A 16,440-nucleotide genomic window follows, 5' to 3' on the forward strand; every position below is an offset into this window, starting at 1 on the left:
CCCGTGGTAGGCGTCACACTTCGCAGTGCGTACGGTGCGAGAGGTTTAAAATCAAGAGTATGTAATTGAAATACTTGCAGTGAACAGAAAAATTTGGACGCTAGGAAATTAATTTTACCCTCATTGACATCAACCTAGAAGTGCACCGTGCAGTCCGCGAACGCGCCCTTGTGCGTGACGGGATACAACTTAGTGAAAGTGTAGCAATACTGGTTATACGTCGACACTCACGGCGCGGGTAATAGCTTTTGTAAGCAGGCCCCAGGCAATCGTGAAGGAAGGTGAAGCATTGAATGTAGCGACACACCAGCAAGGGGCAGAATTAGACCACGAAGAGTTCAGAAAAGACATGCAAAGGATAAGTACAGAGACTGTAAAATTTTTTACGTAAACACGCCGGGTGGTCGCAAGCAGGAAAAATGGCTGGAAATTGAAACGCAGGTGAATGACGAAGGTAACTAGCGCGTACGCCTTGACCTAACTGCATCTACGAGATTTGGAGCAGCCGCCTGTTAATGACAATTTTGTATGAGGGTGGGCGGGGGAACTGCAACAGCGGCACATTAGGGGCACTGAATTAGCGGCGCATGGGAAGGCAAAAATACGTGGCTTGGAGTAGCTTACCTATCGAGAGGTAGTGATAGCAGAGATAAAGAAAATCGCAGTTACACCCGAAAGGTGAAGCATCGGTTGCGAAAGCAAATTAGTAGGCATCTATACTAATAAAGCATATTAGTTTTATCGGCCGTATAAACTTTCACCCATTCGTTTACTAACCAAATTTACTAGCACGATGTCGCGCGCGCACAGGTAAACATGAACACATCTCGCCTGATGACCACGGGAATTCACTTTCGAAACGCTGGAGTGAGTAAGCGCGGCGACAGCAGCAAACAAGTGGACCTTCGTGCTGAGTCTTGCTGCACCGCGAACTAAATGTTGAAAGCACAGCGCATACGAAGATACCGGCACTCTGCGTACTTTGTCCACGTTGCAAATCGCTTTGAAAATGAGGCCCACGCGGGCGCGCACATTGTACACATCGCAGATCGCTTGCAAGATACGGCGCCCACGCGGCCGCGTCGTAAGCAGCAGCAGCCTACAGTTACTGTATAGGCAGCGCTGAGGGAGCCATATACAGTTACTACACAGCCGCCGGAGTAGAACACCCCCTCCCTCATCTCACCCCCGCGCATCCTGCGCGACAGAAGATGGCGCGCTTTCGCTCCGCCTTCCTCCTTCGCGCGTGCTAGATTGAGCCGAGATCGTCGGCTGACCCTCGCACGCTTTCACTCGCACAGGCAGCGTACGGCGCGCGCCGCCGATGTTATCGTTTGGGCTTTATACGGAACATCACGGCGATGGCGACGGCATGAATGCGCTTGGGGTGTCCATATATAACTATCGCAATAAAATAAAGAATTGATTGATTGCATTAGAAGCGATATTAATTAGTTCAGAAAATCGGGCCAAGTAGTTTTAGTAGGAGACATGAATGTACACATAAAGCATTTACACGTATATGCGAATTACAACGGTTCTCTAGTGCTGAATATATGCTATGAACAGAACCTTATAGTAGCTAACAGGGAGAATAAGTATCGTGGACAGATAACGTGGCAAAGCGGAAACAGGCAGTCATGAATCGACTACGCCTTAGTCTCAAGAACGGTCTACAAATAATTAGAACAAATGATGACAGACGAACATTAAAAAATAGCCTCGGTAGTGATCACAAACATTAAACCTTAAAATTCGGGAGAGATACTAACGCTAAACGTGAACAATAACATCAGAATTTCTCAAAATAAATGAAAAGCAAATAACAGAGATCGAAAAAGACATGGAGAAGAAAATAGAGGCGTTCCCTACAACAGTCTGTTATTGTAAGGAACTGGTAGACGTTGTGCAGCAAAGGATAAGATAGACAAGGCAAGAAAAATTGTCGGTTTGGAAAGCGGAAACCACGTAAGTGGTGAAAGAAGGAAATAAAGTAAGCTATAGAAGAGCATAAGCAGGTGCCAAGGGATCATCGCGAAGCCAAAAAGTTGGGATTATACGAAGAAGATGTGCTCCTAAGATGGAACAAATACCAAGAAAAGAAAAGGGTGTCGAGTGACTCGTGCGAGAGAAAATTAAATGAACAAGTGAACGTGAGATGCATAGATTTGCAAAAGAGACAGAAGTGCACCAAAAAGATCCTGGGACCGTGTAGGAGCACTGGGGGCTCCTACTAAATATTCGCAAACGACTATAAGGAATAATGACGGCAATCCCTTCGAAGGAGACTATGCGCTACGCTACGACAGAGACGTTATTACGGATAACTTCGGCACGAAAGAAAGCGTAGTTCACAATCAAACAGATTCAGCAGCAACAGAGAAAGAAGCCCAAGACATCCAAATTTAGCATACAAGACTTTTTCTGGAGAAAAGCAGAAGAAAACTTGCCTCATTAGACAATCTCAGGACCCGATGAAATTCCAATACAGTTAATCGAAAACATTGGTCCAGAGAGCAAGGCATTGCTGACTAATGTCATAGAGTAAGTGATTAGAACGAGGAAAATTCCGCTTAGATGGTGTGAAAGCAAGATGAACCTTACCTACAAAGCAAAAGGTGGTAAGGATAGGACGAGCTAGTACATGTCACTTACGGTAACGTTGCTGATATACGTATAGAATGGCAATGCAAGCCATGAAGTCCTAACTGTTGAAGTGGGTGGAAAAACTGATGCACTGGGGGAACTGGAATGCGTCTAGATGATGCATACAGAGGGTATGTTTGTACTAGCTCAGTGCATAAATATTTCAGTAGCTTAGAATAAACGTTTGTGGATAGCATTTCTAGATATTAAACGAGCCAAGGACAACGTATACAGCGAATTGTAATGGGATATTCTCAAGCACAAAGGCATAAATGACAATTTCACGGAGCTGCTGAGGGATATATATAGCTATAATCGAGTGCAAGTTGTATGGTAGGGCCGCAAATGCATAAATTGGTGGAAATTCACCAAGGACTGAAGCAAGGATGTCTCCTGCCTCCATTGTTGTGCACACTTTATGTGAAGTGCATATAGAGACGAGTGGAAAACAGTGAATTAGGATTTGATTTATTCTAGATGCGTAATGGGCAAATGACACAACCGAAGGTCCCTGGACTGATGTACGTGGACGACATAGTGCTACTAGTGGACAATGCAAGATATTTAGACAATTGCGAATATCTGTGGCAATTCAGCGAAGTTTAGCACAAAGAAATCGGGAAATATGATTTCTAATGAAGAGATGAGTAATAACGCGGCGTCAATTCAATAGCAAGTCATACCTATAGCAAACCAATATAAATACCTCGCCGTATACATAAACGAAGGAAAGACTTAAGCACTCACCAAGATAACCTGAAAATAAAAAGGAAGCGCAATACAGCAATAATGAAACGCAGAGAACTTTGGTGCCCCAATCAATATGAGGCGGTGCGTGGAATCTGGAAAGGAGTAATGGTGCCAGTGCTAACGTTCGCAAATGCCATTCTGTGTTTCAAATCGGATATCGTGTCGGGGTTGAAGGTTAACCATAGATCGGTAGGCCGTTTGGATTTGGCAGCCCATGGTAAAGCCACGAATGAGGCAGTGAAGTGTGACATGGAGGGGGGGGGGGGGGGGGCTTCTTTTGAAGTCAGAGAAGCGCTGAGAAAAAGTAGTTTTGAAGGAATACTCAGAAACGTGGATCAATATAAATGAGCGGCTAAAGTGCACAAGTATCTGTACCTGAAAAACGTGGAAATAGAATGGGGGAAGTGGTCAAGAAAGTTGGCAACCAAGTGCAGGGTAACTGAAAGTGTAAATAGACGGCCTGAAGTCATCAGAAGTAAAGTGAGAGAAACATAGACAGCATACAAAGTATAGAAACAAGGAGGACCATGGATATGTACAAGAATGGGAAGAAAGAAATTAAAAGGAAAAAGTCTGTACGATAACGTAAAGGGCAGTGCCTTGCTATTTGACGCTCGAGCTGGTTACTTCAGGACAAAAACATACCGGAGCAAATATTCGCAACAAGATGAGGCACGTGTATGCTGCAGTAAAAACCTGGAGCCCACACTGCACATCCCAATGGAATGCGAAGCCATTCACTCAATAAGACATGGAGGTAAGGTACACCACCAGAAGCTCTTCGATTTAAAGTGGACGGAAGCATCAACCGGTCAGAAGTCGAGATAAACAAGAGACGTTTAGAGCAATTGCTGGAAAAAAAGCACGGGAATTGATACGACCGGAACCGCTACTGGTATATGTAGCGATGGCGGTTAGATAAGTTTTGAGGGAAAAAAATATATGCAGATGTATACAAAAATGCTAAAATGAAAGACATGTACACTACACCTGAAAAAAAAACAAGCAGGTTAGGGGACTATTTGTCACCGCCCCGTTTCAAAGGGGATGCGAATAAATCATCATCATCATCTCGATTGCGCACGAGATGAGACCGATGGAAAACCGCCGGCGTTTGTCCAAAACGTCCAAAGAAAGGAGCAGATAGAGCTAGCCTGGCGATTCGTTCTCTTCCACTGAGACCAGTGTATGCAACGTGACGTATGCACACGTGCACACTTGCTTAGCAGGAACGCTAATATGTGTGAGCACAACGGTTATGGCAGCAGTGAAAGCCAGAATGGTGTCCTCGCTCCAGCCGAGCCGATTGAGCGGTGGGCGATGGAGTATGGTGATGATGATGACATTTTTATCCTCTATTTCAATGATCGCCCCTTAACCTAAGCCATATGGGCTGAAGGAAAGATGGAAGAGGCGCTGGGTAAAGTGTCCAAGATTGCACTCAAGGATACAGAACACGGGACTCAAAAAATTGGAGGACGCTTAAGCTTCGCCTTCAAAAGTGGAACGCGAGAGCGTTCCCGCCGACCCGCCAAGGGGTGTAAGACAATGCACTACGGCGCAGCGATCACTTACGAGGCGCCCCGCATCGGATTTTGCCCCCACCAATCACGCGGTGAACGTCGAGCAACGCAGCGTTCGGCGCGGCAACGAAACGTGCGCCTGAGCAAGCGGAACGAACCAAAGAACTCGGTGCCTAGGAGGGGAAACGATCTACGCGAGCCACACGTCGTGATCGGCACGGACAATCGGGCCGCGACGCTCCTCGCACCGTTCCCCGCAGAGCCGCAATGCGCGCTTGGCGCGCCACCTGTCGGGGCAGCGCCGTACAGTGCGAGGAGGGGGTCTTCTGTGCTTGCCGTAAGATGGCTCTGCATGTGCGGAAAGCGCAGAAATAATGTAGCGGAAACGTACTTCGCTACGCGTTTAACTGCGACTTCTGTAAGTTACATGCTCATGATTACCGATATACACAGCAGTATAACTTTCTAAGTCCCGTTTCTAAGGCAACACCGCATTCACTAGAGGCGCTTTTGTCCCACTGTGTACCATCGAACTCATGGCTGAGTGGTAGCGTGTCCGTCTCACACTCCGGAGACCCTGGTTCGATTCCCATTCAGCCCATCTTGCTAGTTGCTTTTATTTATGAAGTGCCTTCCGGGATTTTTCGCTCACTGCCATCGCCGCCGACGACACCGGATTTTCTGCGACACGAGCTCCTTAACGATGTCGCGTTAAAATATCGTACCGGCATATCCAGTTCAGGAGTAGGATGGAGCCAGGCGTGCAAGTCATGCAGCCTATTTTTCGGAGGCAACATTTTGAGGACGTGTAGGCTCAGCTGAGCGAGTTCAGGACAGAACCATGTGATCGAAATGCGGCCACCGTGGCCGGGATACGATCCCGCGACCTCGTGCTCAGCAGCCCAACACCATATAGCCACTAAGCAACCACGGCGGGTTGTTAGATCTTAGGACAGCCTTAATTAGGCCCTATAGGGGGCATCTGAAGTATCACATCAGGTAGTAATTAAAACAAGTTCACTGTTTATTAGTTATATATTCCTGCTTAACTTTCACCACATGGCCAATGTAGCCCAGATAATATCAGCACTGAACATTCTTACTCACTCTTCACCGCCCGATATGCCACCTGTATTTGCCCCATAAAACATTCGAAACCTTTACGGATTCCTGTGCTCCATTTATAGGTGCGCTTTAGAAATAGCGTTGCGGGCGCACTAACGTTTTCGATCGACTTTCTGTTGGAGCGTCCAGGCTCAGACACTGATACAGAAGTACCGGCGTCACCGTAGGAAACATCATTCTCTTAGCAAGCCGGCGTTCATCTCAATTTATATTATTTATTTTTTTTCTTATCAAGCAAGCTTATCTCAGCCCGCTGCAGTTGTTTCGATCAACCTGCGGGGGTGGCGTCCTTCAGAGAACCGGCGACGCCGGCAACGCTAACTGACCATGCACTTCCTTCGGAGAACTGGAGACCACGGCAAAGATAATTAGCCATGCGCATCCTCGTACAGCCCAGCGGCGTCGGCCAAGCTAGCCGTTCGGCAGACCGAGTATTGTTGGTTAATTCGCCGTTGCCTTCATGGTCTATTTGCAGCAAGATAGCTTCTCGGAAAAGGGTGTTTTGCGGTGCGTTTCTCCTCGGGCCCCAGGATTCGTCACAGTCTGCTGACACTCGTGGCGGCTGCCGGAGAAGTCAGCTCTGGAATAAAGAGGCGCCGGCTGAGGTCAAGCGTGACAACCTGGCTACGAGGACCCGCTCAACACGGTGGGTTCCGGGAATCCGAAGTAGGTATGTAAGTGTATGAGCCCTCCCCCTCAAAGGCGGGTCGACTACGCCTCCAACGACTGTGGACGGTCCGATTGGACGAAGGTTGGACAGCAGTTTTCCCTCACCTAGGGATCTAGGGATGACAGAGTGTTTTAAGCAGCTGTGTGCTCGACAAGCGGTGTGCTTGGAGCTTTGTGCTCGTGGGTTGTGTGCTGTGCGCTTCGTGGTGGGAGCTTCGTGCTCCTTTTCGCAGCCATGCTAGGCTGTTTGAAATGTATCTCCTCTTTTAATGTAAATATGGTAATTAAATCCTGTACTCCTAGTTCTCGATGAGAGCAAGTTTCTCCCTACAACCACGTCCCAAGCGTGGGGGAGTTGGACGACGGTATGGGCCAGCTACCCCATAGTTCATGCCCGACTACAACCCTTACAACTGGATGCCAGCGGTGAGATCGTCCTACAACTCTAACACCGCTGCTCGGACCGTGGCTGTGAAGCCGAGATGGCACGCGGGCGGGCGGACATTCGAAAGGTCACGATGAGATCAGTAGCTAGCTCACTGTAAATCGCAGCGCGGTCGCGCGAGCACGCCTTATCGCCTTCAGGTCCTATTGTGATCTTATCGGCTTGTTTTCCTGAACAAGGGTGCAAACAAGCAGCACCACTCCAGAAGCACTCGACGAGTGAGCACGGCGCCCGTGTCAAGCGGCACAGACATGAGCCGGTGTCTGCACCAACACGTTCGAGTGCCGACTGGCCGCCACCGTTATCGTTTCGATTTCAAGTACATCGTCAGGTCATGTGGGCGTTCGGCTGCCCGCAGGGTTTTTTTTTTCAGTCTCCTGCAAGACACAAACCACCGATCTCGGGCGAAAGGCGGTCTGGCGCACATGTAGTCGGTCTAGCCGAAGGGTGGCGCGCACCGCGAATTCCGGCTCTTGAATCTTGATTCCGTCACACCCCGGTGAAGGGGGATCGGGTTAGCAGTCTTCGGGCAGACCCGTACTTCAGAATGCTGCGCAGTGGTTGCTAAACACTAGGTCGCCGGATCAAATCCAGGCAACGGTGGCTGCATTTATTTTATCATGATCAGCCTATGTTTATTTGCACTGCAGAACGAAGAGCTCTCCCTGCAATTTCCAATGAACCCTGTCTTACGCTAGCTGATTCCAACTTGCGCCTCCAAGTTTCCTCATTTCAGCGCCCCACCTAGTTTTCTGCCGTCCTCGACAAGCTTCCTTTCAACTGGCAACTATTCTGTAACTATAACGGTCCACCGGTAATTCGCCCTAAGCATTAGATGGCAGGCCCAGTTCCATTTTTTCTCTTAATGGCAGCTAGACTATCTATCGACTTTCCCCGTTTGCTCTCTGATCCAAACCGCTCTCTTTCTCTCTCTTAACGTTATGCCAAGTATTCTTGGTTCCACCACTCTTTGCGCAGTACTTAGCTTGTTCTCTAGTTTGTTTGTTACCCTTCTTGTTTCTGCTTCATATGTTGGCACCAGTACAATTGCAATGACTATATCCTATTGTTTTCAATAGCAGTGGTAAGCTCCCAGTCACAATTTGGTAATACCTGCCGTATGCACTCAAACCCATTATTATTTTTCTGCAAATTTCCTTCTTATGATCAGGAACCCCGGTGAGTAACTGACCTAGGTAAACGTACTCCTGTACAGACCCCAGAGGCTGACTGGAGATCCTGACTTCTTGTTTCCTTGCCACACTACTGAGCATTATCTTTGTCTTCTGCATATTAATCTTCAACTCCATTCTTACACTTTCTCGGTTAAGGTCCTCAACCAATTATTCTAATTCGTCCCCAGTGTTGCTGACTAGGGCAATGTCATCTGTCAACCGAAGGTTGCTGAGATATTCGCCGCTGATCCTCACTCCTGAGCTTTCCCAGTCTAATAGCTTGAATATTGTCACGTGGTAGTGACGGTGAAGAAAGAAGCAGTACGGTGGAATACAAAACTAGCTTTTATTGGGCGAACCTGTGCCCACAAAACAGGCTACACTTATAGCACAACGATAGCGGCGAACACGGTCGGCGATCGTCGGAAATCTGATCAGCGGGTCAAGTGTGTCGGCTTTTATAGAGCAGTCGTCGAATGTTCCAGACTAATCATTCGGACCCGCGTGCCTTCCACAAAGTTCTACACCATTCGTGTCACGCGATGGAATCAGATAACACAAGGTTCGGCGACAACAGACAGCCGGGTAGAAGCATCGATAACTTTCCAGAAACTTCAGATACATGCAGGTGCGTGCCGCGCTGTGCGATTACATTTCTTAAGCGGCGAAACGTGGTCGCCCGATAAAGATAGGTACACGTGTCAATATTTCCAAGCATGCAGTGAATAGTATTGGAGAGATTGTTTTTCCTTTCCTGACTCCCTTTCTTTATAGGTATCTTGCTACTTTTCTTGTGGAGAACCAAGGTAACTGTGCAATCTTTGTAGGTATTTCCCAAGATATTTATGTATGTCTCATGTACTCCTTGATTATGCAATGCCTCTATGACTGCTACTATTTCTACTGAATCAAGTTCCTTTTAAAATCTATGAAAGTCATATAGAGAGGTTGATTGCTCTCCACAGATTTCTTGATTACCTGGTTCATGACCTGGATGTGATCCATTATAGAATATCTCTTCGTGAATCCAACCAATTCTTTTGGCTGATTGAAGATAAGCGTTGCCTTGATTCTATCGGAAATTACCTTGGTTAAATATTTTATACAATACTGAAAGCAAACTGATTGGCCTATAAGTCTTTATTTCTTTGACGTCTCCATTCTTGCGAATTAGTTTAATGTTGGCATTCTTCTAATTCTCTGGTACCCTTGAAGTCAGGAGGGATTGCGTGTAAAGGGCCGCAAGGTTTTCAAGCATGATGTATCCTCCATCTTTAATTAAATCGACTGTTGTTCCATCTTATCCTGCCACTTTTCCACCAGTCATGCTGCAAGGCGTTTCCAACTTCATCGCTACTCATAGAAGGAGCCTCTGCATCCTGTTCATCACAACGTCGAATGAAGGTAGCGTGGCTGCTCTGGGTACTGTACAGGTAGGTCAGTATAGAATTCTTGTGCTGATTTTACTATGTCATCGAAATTGCTGATGACATTACCCTGGTTAGCTTTCAGTGCATACATCTTGCCTTGTCCTAGGCCAAATTTTCTTCTCACTGATTTCGTACTGCAGCCATCCTTGGATGTTTCTAAATCTTTCCCATGCTATAATTTCGAATATGCGAGGATGATTCAGAAAGCCTTTGCCCCTATGGTTTTAGCCAAATTACAGCTATAAACGCAAAATCAACATACCCATTCCCAGTGGCGGAGCTTTCTTGGACCGGCCGGCCCTTATCTGCCAGTAGGTCCATGGCACGGCGCTGTTGTCAGTTGTTGAAGATGGCGGTTGGGCTTCACACGTCCAATGCGTACTAGCAATGAAGTATGATTCGTTTTCTATGGATCAAGGGACAAACACACACTGAAATCAACAGGAAAATGCAGCTGACGTATGGGGAAAGGTGTCTCGCTTTCAGAAGTGTGAGGCGGTGGCTTTGTGAGTTCGCAAAAGGCCGTGAAGACTTGCATGTGAAGACTTGCACGACAATCCACAGTCAGCCGGACGAATTCTACCACAGGGGCATATCATATTTAGTGCTGTGATGGGACAAATGTCTGAACTGGTGTGGGAACTGTGTGGGAAAAGGATGTAAGGTACGTAGAATAGTACGTATATTTGTAATTACCTGTATATACCTTACTTTGGCTAACTAAAAATAGGAGCAAAGACTTTCTGATTCGCCCTCGTACCTTGCTTTCTTCTTATTGATCACGTTTGACAGTTTAGCTAATTCTATTTGATCTCTTGAATTGAACGCTTTCATGCTTTGTCACTTCTTTATTAAGTACCTTGTTACTTCGGAGAGCTCACCTACTGGTCCCCTTGGTGCCTTACTTCCCATTTCAACTGCTGCATCTTAAATCAGCTTAGTCACGGTTTCATTTATTACCTGCATGTTATCTTCGTCTTCCTGTTCTAAAGCTGCATATTTGTTTGCGAGCACCAGCTTGAATTCATTTGCTTTACTCTTACTGCGTCTAGGTTAGCTTCTTTCTTCTTGACTAATTTTGCTTTTCCTCTCTTCAAACTGAGAGAAATCCTAGACCTCACTAACCTGTGGTCCCTTCCTTTTATCCTACCTAACTTTATCACATCCTTCACTATGCTGAGATCGGCAGAGAGTATGAAATCTATTTGATTTCTTGTTTCTCCACTAGGGCTTTTCCAGGTCCACTTCCTGTTACTGCGCTTGTTGAAGAAGGTATTCATTATTCGCAGCTTATTCCTTTCCACGAGTTCTACCAGAATCTCTTCTCTAGTGTTCCTAGATTCGACACCGAAGTTGCCAATTGCTTGTCTCCCAGCCTGTCTTTCCTCCCCTTTTACACGACCAAAATATACTGAGTTCGCACCTTTCTCATCGCTAATTCAATATCTTCATAATACTGTTCAATTTTTTCATCATTGTTTCTAGAGGTTGGAGCGTAGGCTTGTACTACCTTTATTCTATTCCTCCAATTCATTAAGGCTTCAATAAGGCTTTGGCTGGGGCTAGTTGGTGTGATATCATTCTGTTTACGGCGCTATACTGCTGCACAAAGGGCAAAAAAAACTGACACACATGTGCGCGAACTTTCAATTGTTTTTCATTCGCCAGCGCACGTCAAATATCTACCACGATAGGGTAACTGAAAGTAAATAGAAAATATGAAATGAAATGCGAAAATGAAACTAATCCACATACATATAATTTAACAATGACAAGTATGGTTCGATCTAACATTCTTCTATGAATTTAAAAGCTATTTCTCCCTGCGCCACCGAAGGTGTGCTAATGTGATTTCCAGAGTCATTTTTTAGCATGAAATGCGCTTCCAAGATTTCCCGTGCCTTTTTAGAGCTGCAGTGAGCCAAAGCCTTCGTTTCACTGAAGATAGGCTTGCAGCCGCATCGTGCGCGGTGTTTCGACAAATGACCTCGTGGCTGGAGCATTTCTGTCGTATTCCTGTGCTGTCTTAACGTAATACTAATACATCTGTCTGTCTGCCTTGTGTATGATTTTCCGTGCGTGAGAGAGATCTTGTAGAGAACACTGTCGGCACATTCCAAATACCCGTTTGAGTGATTTATTTCGCCTTTGTTCTGGCTGCTCGTTAGGTGTCGTTATTTACTTTTTTTTTTAAATACGCATTTCACTTTTAAAGAAGCTGAAAAAGAACTTCTGCTCCGTGCCTCTCGCCAGTCTTTTTGAAATGAAATGGTGTGTGAAATATTATGCATATGTAGCATCACAGTTACTGTCGTCTTCGTTACTTAAGCCTCGCAAAACCTTTTGGATGATGGACGTGATAATTGGTAGGACAACCACCTTCGTTAAGCTTCATGACTTACCACTGCATACTATCATCTATGCTATGGTCACGCGATTTTCTGATGGCTTGGTTCATGCTAGATGTGGCTATTGCTCGTTTTGATAACCTAAAATATCCTGAATAGTAAGAGAGCGGACCTTTTTCATTCCTCGTTCTGTACCCCCCACCAAGTGTGAGCTGCACTGAATGTCAATTTCAAGTCTAAGAACTGGAGGCTATCATTATCTGGCATTTCAACTGTATACTCCAGCCCCTGGTGTGCCTTTGTGAACATTTGCAAACTTTGTGTTTCAGTACCTTCTGCGAACTAGCCATATGGAAAACAAATAAGAACATCACTGACGTAACGGAAACGTCGGACAGCTCCAAGGCCGTGTAGCTCTTTCTGCAAGATCCTATCCTCCTTAGCCAGAAATATGAAGCACAGTACTGGAGCTAAACATGACTCCATACAGATCCCGGGTTTCTGTAAAAAGACTTGTCCCTGAAACATAATGAACAGCGATTCAAGGTATAACCTAATAGATTCAAAAAGGAATTAACACTCAATTCACTATTGAATTAAATTGAATTGAATTGAATTTCATTCTCCTTGGTCAAATACACAAGGAAGGAGTAGCCACAAATACTACTGAGATTAGTAGCTTGACGAGGTGGCTGCCCCTTTACACAACAGCAGCAACAGTTATTAAACAATTCTGATACAAATGATTGTTTTTGCACATATGTACGGAAAATGATAGGCAACATAGGCATTTTGCAAAATACAAAGGAAAGCTTCACATTAATGAACAAATACAAGTAAATAGATAAATAAATGCATCATAGTTCACAGGAACTGATTTCGCATTGTTTGTTTTTTGGAGAAGTGTAACATATCCACAGATTTGTTGGCAGGATTATTGAGCGGAGCTGGAAGAGTAAAAGCGATCGATTGTTTCGCATAGTTGTTTTGAGGAGTAGGTATGTACCAAATATTGTGGTGACGCGTAGTGTATACGGCAATATTTTCTCTTAATTCTGAAATCCCGCCATAAAAAGAGTTGTTCTTTTTTGTGGCCGAGCAGTACGTCTGGAGTAAACGATAATTATAAAAATCTTGGACATTTTTAACCTTAAATTGTTTAAAGAGTTGCTGGGTGTGAAAACCATATGGGACGTTTGCAATTATTCTCATAAACTTCTTTTGAATTCGGACCAGTCGGTTTAGATTCGTTTTTGTTGTTGTGCCCCATACTAGGTGGGCGTAGGATAACTAAGAAAAGTCGTAGTTTTATACGTTGGGGAATGATACGTCTACATTTTTTTAGCATACCTGCAGTATTGCACAATATTTTATGAGTTTTGCGGATATGGTCATCCCAAGTTAAAGCCCTTGAAAAATATACGCCCAGCACTTTCATGCATTCTACTATTTCAATCACATTGTGACCGAGTGTAATCAACGGCAAGTTTACAAGCTTATTTTTTGGTCTGAAGAGTATTGCTTTTGTTTTTGCGGTATCAATAAGTAAGGAATTGCACTTCGTCCATTCTAGTAACAGTGGCATTGTTTCATCAGAGATCTTTTGTATATCGTCAGTTGTTTTACCGGTGATTAATAATGTAGTGCCATCAGCATAGCAAATTGATGTTACATGTGGATTTAAGGTAAAGGAGTGTAGGTCGTTAACGTAAACACAAAATAAACGTGGCCCCAATATGCTTCCCTGAGGTACTCCCATCTTTATGCATTTAATATCTGAAGAAGATGTTCCTACTGATACGTATTGCTTACGATGCCTTAAGTAAGAAGCTAGGCGGTCATACGCAATGCCATGTACACCGTATGTCTGCAATTTATCAAGTAGTATTTCTTGCTGTAATGAATCAAAGGCTTTCGATAAATCTACGTATACTGCCAGTGTTAAATTACGGTCTGAAAAGTTTTTCTAAGATTATTTTCTTTTGCTTTAGCAGCGCGGTTTCCGTCGAACAATGCTGACGAAATCCATGCTGAAAATTGTGTAGTAATGATTGCTTAGAAAAATAGTTAGACAATATTATATACAAGAGCTTTTCTATCGCTTTGGAAAAAACGAGTAAAATTGATATGGGTCTATAGTTCTTCGATACGTTTCTGTCACGGCCCTTAAAAATTAAGGTTACTTTCACAATCTGCATGTTTTTCTTTCTGGAAATACACCAGTGGAGAAGATAAGATTAAAAATGTGCGATAATGGACGAGCTATCTCACCCACTACATACTTTAGTGGTCCTAATTGCAGGTGGTCAAGGCGCTTTTGTGCTTCTTAAGGACGACGGGTTTGTGCGACCACCTGTGACATTTATTGCAATTTCTGTAAGACCACACACGTCAGCGAACTCACCGCATTTCCTTCTTTCCTTCCCTCCTCTCTCTCTCCCTGTTATCTTTGTTTCCCCTTCCCCATTCCCCCGGTGTAGGGTAGCCAACCGGACGTTATTCTGGTTAACCTCCCTGCCTTCTACTTATCTCTTTCCCTCCCTCCCTAATTGCAGGTTGTCTAGGTCACAAACGCTACTGTTTTTAAGGTTTATTATTTCGGAAGCCACCTCTTGAGCGTCTGTTGGGTAAAAAAAAAATATGGTGTTTGGGCTTGTGCAAGGTCTTTGTATTCTTTCGTGTTGTTGTGTTGCGTTACTTGTCAATTGGTTAATGAAAGAACATAATCGTTACCGTAACATATTTATTCAATTTTGTTGGATTCATGGTTGCGCCCGAGCACAGTGTTTATTATTTTTCCAGGTGAGGTCGGTACGCTTATTTGCTGGTATTTGTACAGCTTTCAAAGGGTGCCACAGAACACGTGTGTGTGTGTGTGTGTGTGTGTGTGTGTGTGTGTGTGTGTGTGTGTGTGTGTGTGTGTGTGTGTGTGTGTGTGTGTGTGTGTGTGTGTGTGTGTGTGTGTGTGTGTGTGTGTGTGTGTGTGTGTGTGTGTGTGTGCGCGCGTGTGTGTGCGCGCGTGTGTGTGCGCGCGTGTGCGTGCGCGCGTGTGTGTGCGCGCGTGTGCGTGCGCGTGTGTGCGCGTGTGTGCGTGCGTGTGCGTGTGTGCGCGTGTGTGCGCGGGTGCGTGCGCGCGTGTGCGTGCGCGTGTGTGCGCGCGTGTGCGCGCGTGTGTGTGCGTGTGTGCGTGTGTGTGTGTGTGTGTGTGTGTGTGTGTGTGTGTATGTGTGTGTGTGTATGTGTGTGTGTGTGTATGTGTGTGTGTGTGTGCGTGTGTGTGCGCGCGTGTGTGTGCGCGCGTGTGCGTGCGCGTGTGCGTGCGCGTGTGCGTGCGCGTGTGTGCGCGTGTGCGTGCGTGTGCGTGTGTGCGCGTGTGTGTGTGCGTGTGTGTGTGTGTGTGTGTGTGTGTGTGTGTGTGTGTGTGTGTGTGTGTGTGTGTGTGTGTGTGTGTGTGTGTGTGTGTGTGTGTGTGTGTGTGTGTGTGTGTGTGTGTGTGTGTGTGTGTGTGTGTGTGTGTGTGAAGCAAAGAATTGCGTGTCGAAGGCGTTGCCTGTGTAGGTGATGGCTGACGCGCAGGTTTTGTCACGTTACCTGTAGATTTTCATCTTGGTTAGGTGGCGCGATTGTCCGTTTCTGTTTGCTTAGCCCATATAAGTGCGTTTGGGATGTGGCTGCTACGTATGGCTTACATATGTCATATATCATATTATTGTTTTTTTCCTCTTGCACGTATAAATACGTTCTCAGTAATAAAATTTGGTTGGCAGTTGGTGTTCGCGCTCGTCTTTCTCTTCAATGCCCATGGTATATGAACGCTAGAAAAGTTCGGTCATGGAATACCAACTGGCCCAATATCTCACATTGTCCGATAGGAACTAAATGACCTTTCGCAGATGAAGCAGCGGAAAACATTTGCGGACAAGGGAAATAACGGCGGTCACCGAGAATTAAAAGCAGTGGTACTCTTGCGTCAGTACGCCTTGTGTTACTTTACCTGCGAATGGTTTGTACTGCCTGTCCGAATCCGACAGGAGGGCGCTGCAGTTCTTTCTATGTTTTCATCGTGCCCTTTTACTGATGTATGTCCGAAGTTTATCGCTTCTAAAAATCAGAACATAATCTGCGCGATCTAGAAATATTGGTCTTTGATAACGCATTCTAAATCGTCATTTTCGAGCAAATAAGGCAGCAATTAAAGCTACCTAAGAAAGGGGTAGAAAGGACGGGGTCGACACTTAATACAACAGTTAGCTCAACTAGTACACCAGCACACGCTACATTTGGAGGGTATAAATTTTTTCCCAATATCTCCCAATTGTCGTTTCGGCC

This window comes from Dermacentor variabilis, chromosome 2, assembly GCF_050947875.1.
Source record: "Dermacentor variabilis isolate Ectoservices chromosome 2, ASM5094787v1, whole genome shotgun sequence".
Taxonomy (NCBI): domain Eukaryota; kingdom Metazoa; phylum Arthropoda; class Arachnida; order Ixodida; family Ixodidae; genus Dermacentor; species Dermacentor variabilis.